The 10,627-nt window shown below is 42.0% G+C and overlaps 1 pseudogene; it reads right to left on the bottom strand.

The window, feature by feature from the left end:
* Positions 1-310: 310 nt before the first annotated feature.
* On the bottom strand, positions 311-6,466 carry LOC131527135 (uncharacterized protein K02A2.6-like; annotated as a pseudogene).
* Between the last annotated feature and the right edge of the window lie 4,161 nt (positions 6,467-10,627).

The following is a 10,627-nucleotide window of genomic DNA, read 5'->3' as shown; positions in this document are numbered from 1 at the left end:
ATATGACTTCAGTACATAAGAGTTAGAGTGTAAGGATGGTGCATTGTTTTGGGTATCAACCCTGTGCTGGGTATCAACATATAGTTCACAAATGGCCTCCTTGGCCATAACAAGACAGGAAGAGAGTTTAGGGCAGACTAACAGTTCAGGAGAAGGCGGGAGAAGAATGGACACATCCAAATCTAACTCGTCTGAGTACAGCGGCAGCTCACCCCCAGTGGGGGTGCAGTAGACGGGGCTTTCCTTCACGCCTTCGCACTCCACTGTGATATCCCCCATGGCAGGCTTAGTTACCGGCTCAAGCACCTGGTCAGACCTCTGGGTCCGGAGTGGGGCTGGTGAAATCTTCGTCAGCAAGGCAGATGGTGAGTGGAGTCTCGCAGCTCACCAGCACCCACTCCACAAAGGTGGGGAAATCCTCTTGAGGACTACTGCACTCTGCACACGGAGTTCGAGCTTGTGTGGTAAAACGTTAGATATTTCCACAAAGAGTCTTGTATGGTCCTTGAGAATCAAATTCCTCTGCTCCAGCAAGAGGAGGAGGAATTTGGGACAGTCCATAAAAAAGCTCACAAAAAAAAAAAAAGAAAATACAGGGACATACGTCACTTAACTTATTTTAGGTCAGGTCTTCCATCACGCTACAGTGTCAAAGAACAGGCACGGAAATGAAGATGGCGGTAAACAGTCTTTAATTAATCCACATATAGGTAATTTCAGGCAAGAGAATGCTGGTGACACACGTACACATTGTCAAGTCAAGTCAAGTCACCTTTATTTATAAAGATCTTTTAACAATACAAATTGTGTCAAAGCAACTTTCCAATATTAAAATAGGAAAATAGTGTCAATAATGTAAAATGACAAGATTAAACACTCGATTTTCAGTTAAAGGCATTTCATTATCGAATTCAATTACATTGATGAGACCCGACAAACTAAAAATTAAAGGGGTGGTTGCCTGTTTTTTGTTTTTTTTTTCTCTAGGCTTGATTGTGTTTATGGGGTGCATGTAACATGTGCAAGCACGGCTCTTTGACGTTTCAGAATGGTATGTTTCTTTGTTTGTTGTTGTCTCATACTTTTACATATGCTGTTATTTGTAAATGCTTCTGCTTATGTAAGCATTTAATATACGGTTTTATCCTGATTAAAGCTTTAATACAGCACGGCAACCGCATGTGTGTCCATGTTTAACGCTTCTCATAGCTATGTGAAAAATATCTGTCTGTCTATACACATTAACAGTTCATTGTTGGAGCTGAGCTGATGATCTGTATGAGAGAGAGAGAGAGAGAGATCAGGGGGACGCATTGAATTTTCAGCATTGTAACTTTGCAGATATTGTTTATGCTCAAACAGCAAGATAACACACTAACTAACGTTAAAAAAGGGAAATCGCAATCAACCACCCCTTTAAATAAACAAGCAAATGAGGATAACGACGAGACACACCTGAACAGAATGACACAATCAGACACAGACTGGAACTAATTGTGCATTCCAAACGGGATATATCGCCCTCCGAAGGGCACTTCAGAGTGCAAACAATCATGGCCGCCATATTGAAGGGTCGTTCCAAACCAAAGTGCTCAAAACTGGCCACTTCAAAGGGCCCTTTGGAATCAAGGATTTCGAAGGGAACAACTGATGGACACTTCGGGCCCCCATGATCCTTTGCACAGATTCTTTGCATGATGACAGAACCTCTGTGTGGGCACGGGATGATGACACAGAAAGACAGTTCAAGAAACTTTCACTTCAGTTGTTTGGTCCCCTACACCCTTCGACCCTTCAAAGCTCTCACTCCGGAGGGTAAACCCTTTGAAGGGATTAGGGCATAGAGATGAGCCCTTCTAAATGGAACACAGGGTAGGTCAAGGGACTGAAACAAGAAGTGAGAACAGGGAAACACAACAACATGGTCCATACTGGTGACAGGAGTCTTGTTAGTTGCATTAAATTCAATTATATAGCATACCCAGTTGAAAGGTCACTCCTTACCACTGATGCAATGGTATAGTGTTGGGCGGTATACCAGTTCATACTGAATGAACTGGTGTTTATTTTTCTTATGATATGAATTTTTAAAATACCGCAATACCGGTGTCATTTAAATAACATTCGGAACGCGACACTGTTTGAGAGGGGACTCTTTTCACTATTGCATTGTGGCAAGGACACAGCTGTATGTGTTACTAAGCGTGAAAGTTCTGAAGCTGTAGAACATGATGACACAGATCCACAATATCCACCGCCCCCTGCCGTCAGCTCCCGCATCTCACACACACGAGCGCTACTTTAGCACTAAATTTAGCAACTTTCAGACCCTTTTAGCAGCTTTTTTCCATAGAATATACAAACTGACAAACCTAGCGACTTTTTTGGATAAACCTTAGCTATGGTTCAGTTGGAAGATGTCAGCAGTGCTGCCCCGGGAGTGCGAGATCTGACTCTCTCGGCGCAGTATCGCCTCTCTCTGCATCTGTACTATGCAGTGAGTGGCTGAGAAGCACCGCATTCAGCTGGCTGTACCACAGCAGACTCGTCAGTAAATGAGTACAAAACAGCGTTTCCAAGCACCTGCCGCTAACTGACTGTTTGGAATTATAAATATGAGCATAGTTCGTCTGTTAATATTATGCACTTTTTTTGTTTGTTGTTTTTTTTTTTTTAGTTTGTCACTCAGACACAGACAGTGCGCTACATGAGACAAAAAAGTAATAAAACACCGCATATAGCCGCTCTTTAGTGTAAGGTTAGATGCATGTTGATTTTATCAGACGATGTCGCGATTATAAATGAGAGTGACTCCTGGTTAACATGTATCAATGGGTCGTGTTTAGTCACTATTTAGTGTGGAATTTTTCTACAATATTTGCTCATCATGACAGTAAAATAGGGCATTCTAAGTCAATCTACTGCAGTTTTTCCTCTCTCAATCAATAGAAAATATGGTTAACACCCGGTCATGGATTAAAAAAAATAAAAATACCGTTATATACCGTGAAACCGGTATCATTTTGAAAAATACCGTGATATAAATTTTTGGTCATGTAAGATACTTGAATGACAGAAGGAGTCTTTCCCCCAGTCAACAAAATCTGAAAATCTTCTTGGGGGACGATGCTCTCTCACGGGGTACCTCCTAGAAGGAAGGGACTCTGACATACTCTCGGCCCCAGCAATTTCCTCACCAGGGTTTTCCAGCTCTATTGCGGGCGGCTGTAATTCAGGCATTTCAGCCTCTGAGGGCTCTGGTAGAGAGACAGTGTAGCCATCTGACTCGAGCCTTGATGGATCCACTGAGGGTACCACTCTGTTCCGCAGCTGATCAATGTGCCGTCTGTGCACCTGCCCATCACCGGTCCTGACTTTATACGACAAGGGGCCTGTGACCTCAATGATGACTCCCGGAATCCACCTAGAATCCCTGGTGTAACTTCTCATGTACACCAAGTCATGCGGTCTAAACTCTCTTACAGTGCCAGGGCATTTTTCAGCAATCAGCTCCTGTTTGCGAAGCATATCACCTCCATGGTCAGGATGTAAACGATCCAGTGCAGTGGTCAGTCGCCGAATCATGAGCAACTCAGCAGGACTTTTTCCAGTTGATGAATTGGGTACGTGCTGTGACAGCAAGAAACGAGCAAGTCGCATCTGCCATTCGCCTTGAGTGATACGAGACAGGGCCTCCTTTGTTGTCTGTACCATGCCTTCAGGTTGACCATTCGAGCTTGGGTGATATGGTACTGTAGTGACGTGACGAATACCATTGTGATCTGCAAACTCTTGGAACTCTGTGGATGTGAAAGCAGCACCATTGTCTGAAACGATGACATCGGGCAATCCATGCGTTGCAAAAAGCAGTCTCAGTGTGTTAATAACTGCTGACGATGACATGGTACTCATCAGAGACACCTCTAGCCACTTGCTGTGCGCATCAACCACTATGAGGAATACTTTGCCTTGGAAAGGTCCAGCAAAGTCAATGTGCAGCCGGACCATCTTTTTGTTGTCCACTCCCAAGGGTGCACTTTTGCCTTAGCGGGTGCATGACTTAACATCTGACAGGTTTTGCATACCTTGACAGTTTCCTCTATATCTCCATCCATTCCCGGCCACCACACATAACTCCTTGCAAGTCCCTTCATGTGTACATAGCCATTACCTCTCTCCGTGCCGAGCTAGGAACAACCACACGGTTTCCCCAAAGCACACAGTTCTTATGCGCATAGAGTTCATGATGACGCGAAATGAATGGTCTGAACTGGCTATCTGGTATGTCAGCTGGCCACCCATGTAGTACCCAGCGTAGTACATGTGACATGACAGGGTCCTTAAGTGTAAGGTTAGAAATCCTTTCAGCATGCATAGGCGCATCTGGCACCATTTCCAGTAGCAATACTTCCAACGGTGGTGGCGTAACTGCGTCAGATGCAGGCAGAGGTAAGCGACTCAGCGCGTCAGCATTGCCCATTTGCTTGCCAGGTCTGTAACACAGCTCATAGTCATACGCTCCAATGATCAAACTCCAATGTAGCATCCGTGGTGAAAGGATGGCAGGCATTGGCTTGGAATGGTGCAAGAGGCCAAGCAGGGGCTTATGGTCCATAAAAATCACAAAGTGGCGGCCTGCTATGTACTGGTGAAACTTTCTGACAGCGAAAACAACCGCCAATGCTTCCTTATCGATCTGGGAATAATTCCGCTCAGTGGTGGTCATTGTTCTGGAGGTGAAGCATATGGGCTTTTCCTGGCCATCACACTCCAAGTGAAACAATAAAGCCCCAAGCCCGTAGGGCGAAGCATCGCAAACCACTGCCAGGGGCTTCTTTTCATCGTAATGCGCCAGCGCCTTATCCGTTTGCAGCAACTGTTTCACCTGAACGTATGCAGACTCATGCTTCGCTCCCCACTGCCAAGTAGCGGACTGGTCAAGAAGGCGATGCAGGGGCTCCAGGACAGTGGCCTTATTAGGAAGAAAACAGTTGTAAAAATTAAGAAGCCCCAAGAATGCCTGGAGCTCTGTCTTGTTCCGTGGAGGCGGGGCCTTTTGGATAGATTCCACTTTTTCACAGGTTGGTTTGATGCCATCCTTGTCCACCAAAATCTCCACTTGGGCAGCTGCAAACATGCTTTTCTCTTTTTTTAGTCGCAAACCAGCCTCAGCAAAGCACTTCAGTACAGCCCTTAGCCGTGCGTTGTGTTCCTCCATGGTTCGGCCTGAAATTAGGATGTCATCCAGGTACGGCTGGACACCTGGGATTCCTGCGAGCAGGGTGTCCATAAATCACTGAAATATTGAAACGGCTGTTGACACTCAGAACTGCAATCGCCGAGCCCGGAAAAGTCCTCAGTGAGTGTTAATAGTCAGTAAGTCAGCTGCTTTGTCATCCAATGGAAGCTGCTGATAAGCTTGTTTCAAATCAAGTTTAGTGAAAACTACTCCTCCTGCTAGTTTTGAGAACAGTTCAGATGCTGTGGGTATGGGGTACACATCAGGCTTAACAGCCATATTGACAGTACAGCGATAATCACTGCAAATCCTCAAGCCCCCGTCTTTTTTTGCTATGGCCACTATGGGTGTGGCCCACTTTGCATGCCGCACAGGTTAAAAAATTCCTTGAGCCACGAATTTATCCAGCTCCTCATCAAGCTGTGGCCGTAAAGCAAAAGGAACTGGGCGGGCTTTGAAGAAACGTGGCGTAATTGTGGAATCAATGTCAATTGAGATTGGGGGCATCCGGCAAACCCCAATGTCCTGAAATACCTCAGAATATTCAGCCAGTATTTCCTCTATGGACTGAAGCTGTACTCTGTGGACTCCTTCAACCGATATTCCAAGGGCATCAAACCAGTCCCATCCCAGCAGACTAGGGCAGTGTGTTTTGCGTCGCTTTGTACATTACTTCAACGAATATTTTTCCTTTCACGTCCAAAGTTGCTTGTGACCACTGCTTTAGTACTCCACTGTCTGCATGCATTTCAGGGGTTTGAGAGGGCCACAGTGAGTGATAAGTATGCTCACTAATCAAGGAGCATGCTGCTCCTGAATCCACTTCCATTGTATGTGCTTGTTTGTTCAGTATCACAGTGGCCAAATATGGCTTCTGCCCCCTTTTTTTTGATTTCGTAGTGGAGCTGTAAACAGAGTACTCATTTTGCTGATCGTGAGTTATAATGTTACACCGCCACACCTGTAGCATGGTTTATCACGTTTTTGATATTCACTTGTAGCTGCAACCTTGTGTGCTGATGCATGTGTATGGGCTGCATAGTGAACATCATCTTGAGGCAGTGATTCATGTTGTTGTTGTTGACGAAGTAGACGAGCATTTAACAATGCTGTTTCGGTGGCTAATGCCTTTTCCTCTGCCTCTTTAAATGTGAGCGTGGGTTCAGCCAGTAGGCGTCGTTGTAGCGCCTCATCCACAACCCCACACACGAGACTATCACGCAGCATTGCATCTAACTGATCTCCAAAAGCACAGTGCACAGAGAGACGTCGAAGCTCAGCAACGTAGTTAGATATGCTTTGATTACTTTTCTGCTTACAATTGTGAAACTGAAAACGCTGAACGATCTCTGACTGCGCTGGACTGTAGTGGCGTTTCAACGCAGCTACAATGTTTGCATAAGTCACAGTAGAGGGCTGCGTTGGGGCGAGCACTGAACGTAATGTGGAATATGTTTTTGCACCACACACACTAAGCAGCACGGAACGTTTCTTTGTGTCGTCCTCAATGTCATTTGCATGGAAAAAACATTCCAGTCTTTCTATATATTCTTCAAAAGAATTACTCGAGCATTCATCAAACTCTTCGACACGGCCGAGCATTGCCATGATTGCAGTGAGACAGACAGCAGTGACTGTTGCAATATGGAAACTTTTACTGAATTCGATGCAACGCAGAACAGAACATACATCTTCAGCCAGCACTTAGAACCAACCGGAAACCCCCAGGGAACAACTAGTAACACCCCTCCCAGTCTTTTGTCCTCTTAAAGGAACCTCACTATTCCAATATCTTTAGCCAATACACTACAGGTCATACCGCCCAGCACTACAATGGTATATTGAAACCAGTGTAACCACTTCGTTACTGTACTTAAGTACATTTTTCAAGTATCTGTACTTTACTGGAGTAGTTTTATTTTGAGTAACTTTTACTTTTACTTCACTACATTCCAAAGCATAAGATTGTACTTTTTACTTCACTACATTTCATAAAACATATCGTTACTCCTTATAACACATCACATGCTCCGAGACACAGAAGCGGTGTCTGATTCAAGAACAAACTGATTATTTTCAATGAACCTGTTAAATCGGTTCGCAAATCGCAACAAACGATTCATTCACAAATTGGAATGAACCGATTGCAGCTGTTCTCGAGTCGACAACTCACTGATTCAAATGATACGTTTAGAGCGAGTCTCCAGTGAACTGAACTCGCAAGTAAGAACCGGGAGATCTTGTGAGCGCGCGCATGCGCGTGCAACTGATGCCGCGAAAAGTAATGGTGCATTCAAGTCATGTCGGATACATCGTATTTACGAGTTGAACGCACACGAACGCCACCACAAAGTCGTTATTATGAGTGGGAAACTCAAAATTTTCTTTAAACCCAGATTTTCCGAGTTGGGGGCGTGTCAGTGAAAAGACTAGACAAAGACTAGATATGCAGCATCGGTAAAGTTGTTGAAATGAATAAAATGATAACTTTTTTTGTAATGTACAATATTATATTATTGTATAATTATAATAGAATATATAATTATTCAGTTTAGATCACCTTCATAAATTAAATAAAAACAGAAAAAAATAAAAAAACATAATGATGCAAATTCTTCAGTCATCATTTTGTTAGATGTAGAGTTTTAAAAATGTTATGTAGAAAAGTTAAATCGCCTTCTTGTTCTGACCAAAGTGACTTGAACGAATCAACTCGTAAGTACGAATGTCCCATGAGGATAAGTTACTAATGTCGAATTGTAGGATTAATTATTGTAACTGAAAATCATATTTAGGTCAAAATTGTCAGTTGTTTGTGAACTAAATCTGCTGTAAAGGGTGATCTATTTAAGCCTACTGAAATGCTTTAATGCAGACAGATCAATGTCAGTGTTTTAGGTCAAAAAGCGAAACATTAAAATAACACAGATTAAATAAAATAACTCATGCACGTTCATATTCCCAGCTGCTGTAACATTAGCAGATTTATTAAAATGCTATGCATTTAGCCCTATGTGACATTTGATTTTATATTGTTTATCAACAGTATATACATTTTTATATTGTTTAGATCAAATAGCCGAGTATAGACAGATATGATTGTTTATTCATAACCATACTGAAAATAAGTGAATATTGTTAGCTGATGCTAACTGTCTAGCTAACAAGCTTGCTGGTGCTAAGTTGAGGAAATTTTTAGATATAAAGTCCAAATATTTTTATTCAACCACCTAGATAGATTACATCTGAGGGTAAAAGAAAGGATGTGATGTTCAGAACATGGTAACTACAGTAAGATAAAAGTGGGAAGTGATGCCCTCTGGGGGCATTTGGCCAGGGGTGTTTAAACACCACATACAAGGTTTGTGAAGAAAAAAAATCATTATGAAAATATAATTACCGTATTTCTCTTTTCTCTTTATTTATTCCTTCCCTTGCTGGCTTGTACTTATTTGAACAATGCCTGAGACTTGGTGTTACAAGCACTTCGTCTGTCTGATTGCCTCTTCAAGATGAATCGCTTTATGTATTCCCCAATTGTAAGTCACTTTGGATAAAAGTGTCTGCAAAATGACTAAATGTAAATGTAGTAATCCATGTACACTGAGATTGTTAATATTGCCCACAATCCACTTGCAGTGTGGAGGAGAAATTTTCAATATTTTTCCAAACAACAACAACAAAAATAAATAAATAAACAAACAAACAAACAAACTTGTCATATTAGGTTAAAGCATAAACATTAAAAAAATGACTGAATTGCTGGTCAGGCAAAAATATTAAATTAATACAATGGAACTAGCGACAGATTATTTATTTTGTATTGTTATTTGTTTGTATTTTTATTTTGTATTGTTATGTGCATCCAAATTAGACAAATCATTGTTAAAGAAATAAAATTTAATGTGGGATCATTAGTCGGCAGATCTGAACACGAGCTTGCAGGCGATTATAAGAACGGGGCAAGGTTTCAGTGGACTAAATTAGAGAAGTCTGGGATAAGTCACCAGAGAGACCTCTGTTTCACTTAAAGATATATTTAAATGGAAATTATTAAAAATTACAAAAACATAAATTTTTCCACATGAATGTCATACTACTTTTCTCTTCAGAGTAGGAAGAATTTAAGTAGCAAACATTAGCCTGGTTTCACAGACAGGGTTTAGACTAAGCCAGGATTAGGTCATAGTTCAATTAAGATTTTTTAGTAATTTTTATAAATGTGCCTTAGAAAAAAAATTGGTGTGCATGTTGAGACAAAACAAAGGCACTGATATATTTTAGGATCCATCAGTGCAAGTTTCTTTCAGTTGAAACAGCTCAGACTTACATTTTTAGTCTGGGACTAGGCTTAAGCCTTGTCTGTGAAACCAGGGAAAAGTGTAATGTGTATGAAGTTAGATGTAACAGGATGGTTTAAGGTTCCCGGATGTATGCAGCTACAGTGTTTCATGGCTGCAAGTCTTATGACCCAAAAACTTACTCAAGTACACATTAAGACATACTTATTAAAGGATATGCACGTGTCGTGATGTCACCGTCAGCTGGAGTGGCTGCGGAGTGGCAAAATGACTGAATGGCAGCATTGGTTTTCAGTGTGAATGCCGCGACAGAACACACAAAACACATCTAAAACGAGAAAGAGCTTTGTGATCAACTGTACTTCAGTCAGGACCTCTTAAGTCAAAAGAAATACCATGGACGAGCCTTTAAGTCAACTTTTTTATTGGCATATTTACTAAGTTACATTTGGCGGTATGGCTCTGTTCCAAGTTCCTTGTCCTTTTCATGAGCTCCATGAAAGCCAAGACAGGGAAACAGCAGCCGCTTCAGGGGCAACCCTCCTATTTTAAGAATGGGAGAGTAGCACAAGAAGAATCCAACACAGTGCCTCTGACAGTGTATCGAATATTTTTGGACTACTGCGGCAGCCAAAGGTGAGCCTAACTGAAAAATACAATTTGTTTCTCCATTTAACGCCAAATAAATGCCATTGCGATGGATGTAAAGGCATGACTTTAAAAGCATCGGAGATATCTGCTTTTGCGAGCCACGCACCCTGACCTGCTCTTTTAATGAATTTGATTGCATCATCAATGGTAGCGTAAAACAGAGAAAAGGGAGCTAGAGGAATGAGACTGTTAACACTTTGAGCGGCTTCATTATGAGGGGCAGACAGATCAATAATTAAACGCTTTTCCCCTGAATATTTACGAGTCGCGATACCTATCGGATTAATTCGATAGACTGGAAAGGGAGGATCATCAAATGGCCCAATCATAAATCCTTTCTTAACCTCCTTCTCTAACAATGAATCGACTACTTCAGGCTCTTTCGAAGCAGAAAGCAAGTTTTTACAGACTAGAGAATAATTAGGCATCCAAGACA

This window comes from Onychostoma macrolepis, chromosome 20 (genome assembly GCF_012432095.1).
Source record: "Onychostoma macrolepis isolate SWU-2019 chromosome 20, ASM1243209v1, whole genome shotgun sequence".
Taxonomy (NCBI): domain Eukaryota; kingdom Metazoa; phylum Chordata; class Actinopteri; order Cypriniformes; family Cyprinidae; genus Onychostoma; species Onychostoma macrolepis.
This window is presented reverse-complemented; position numbering and strand designations above follow the sequence as displayed.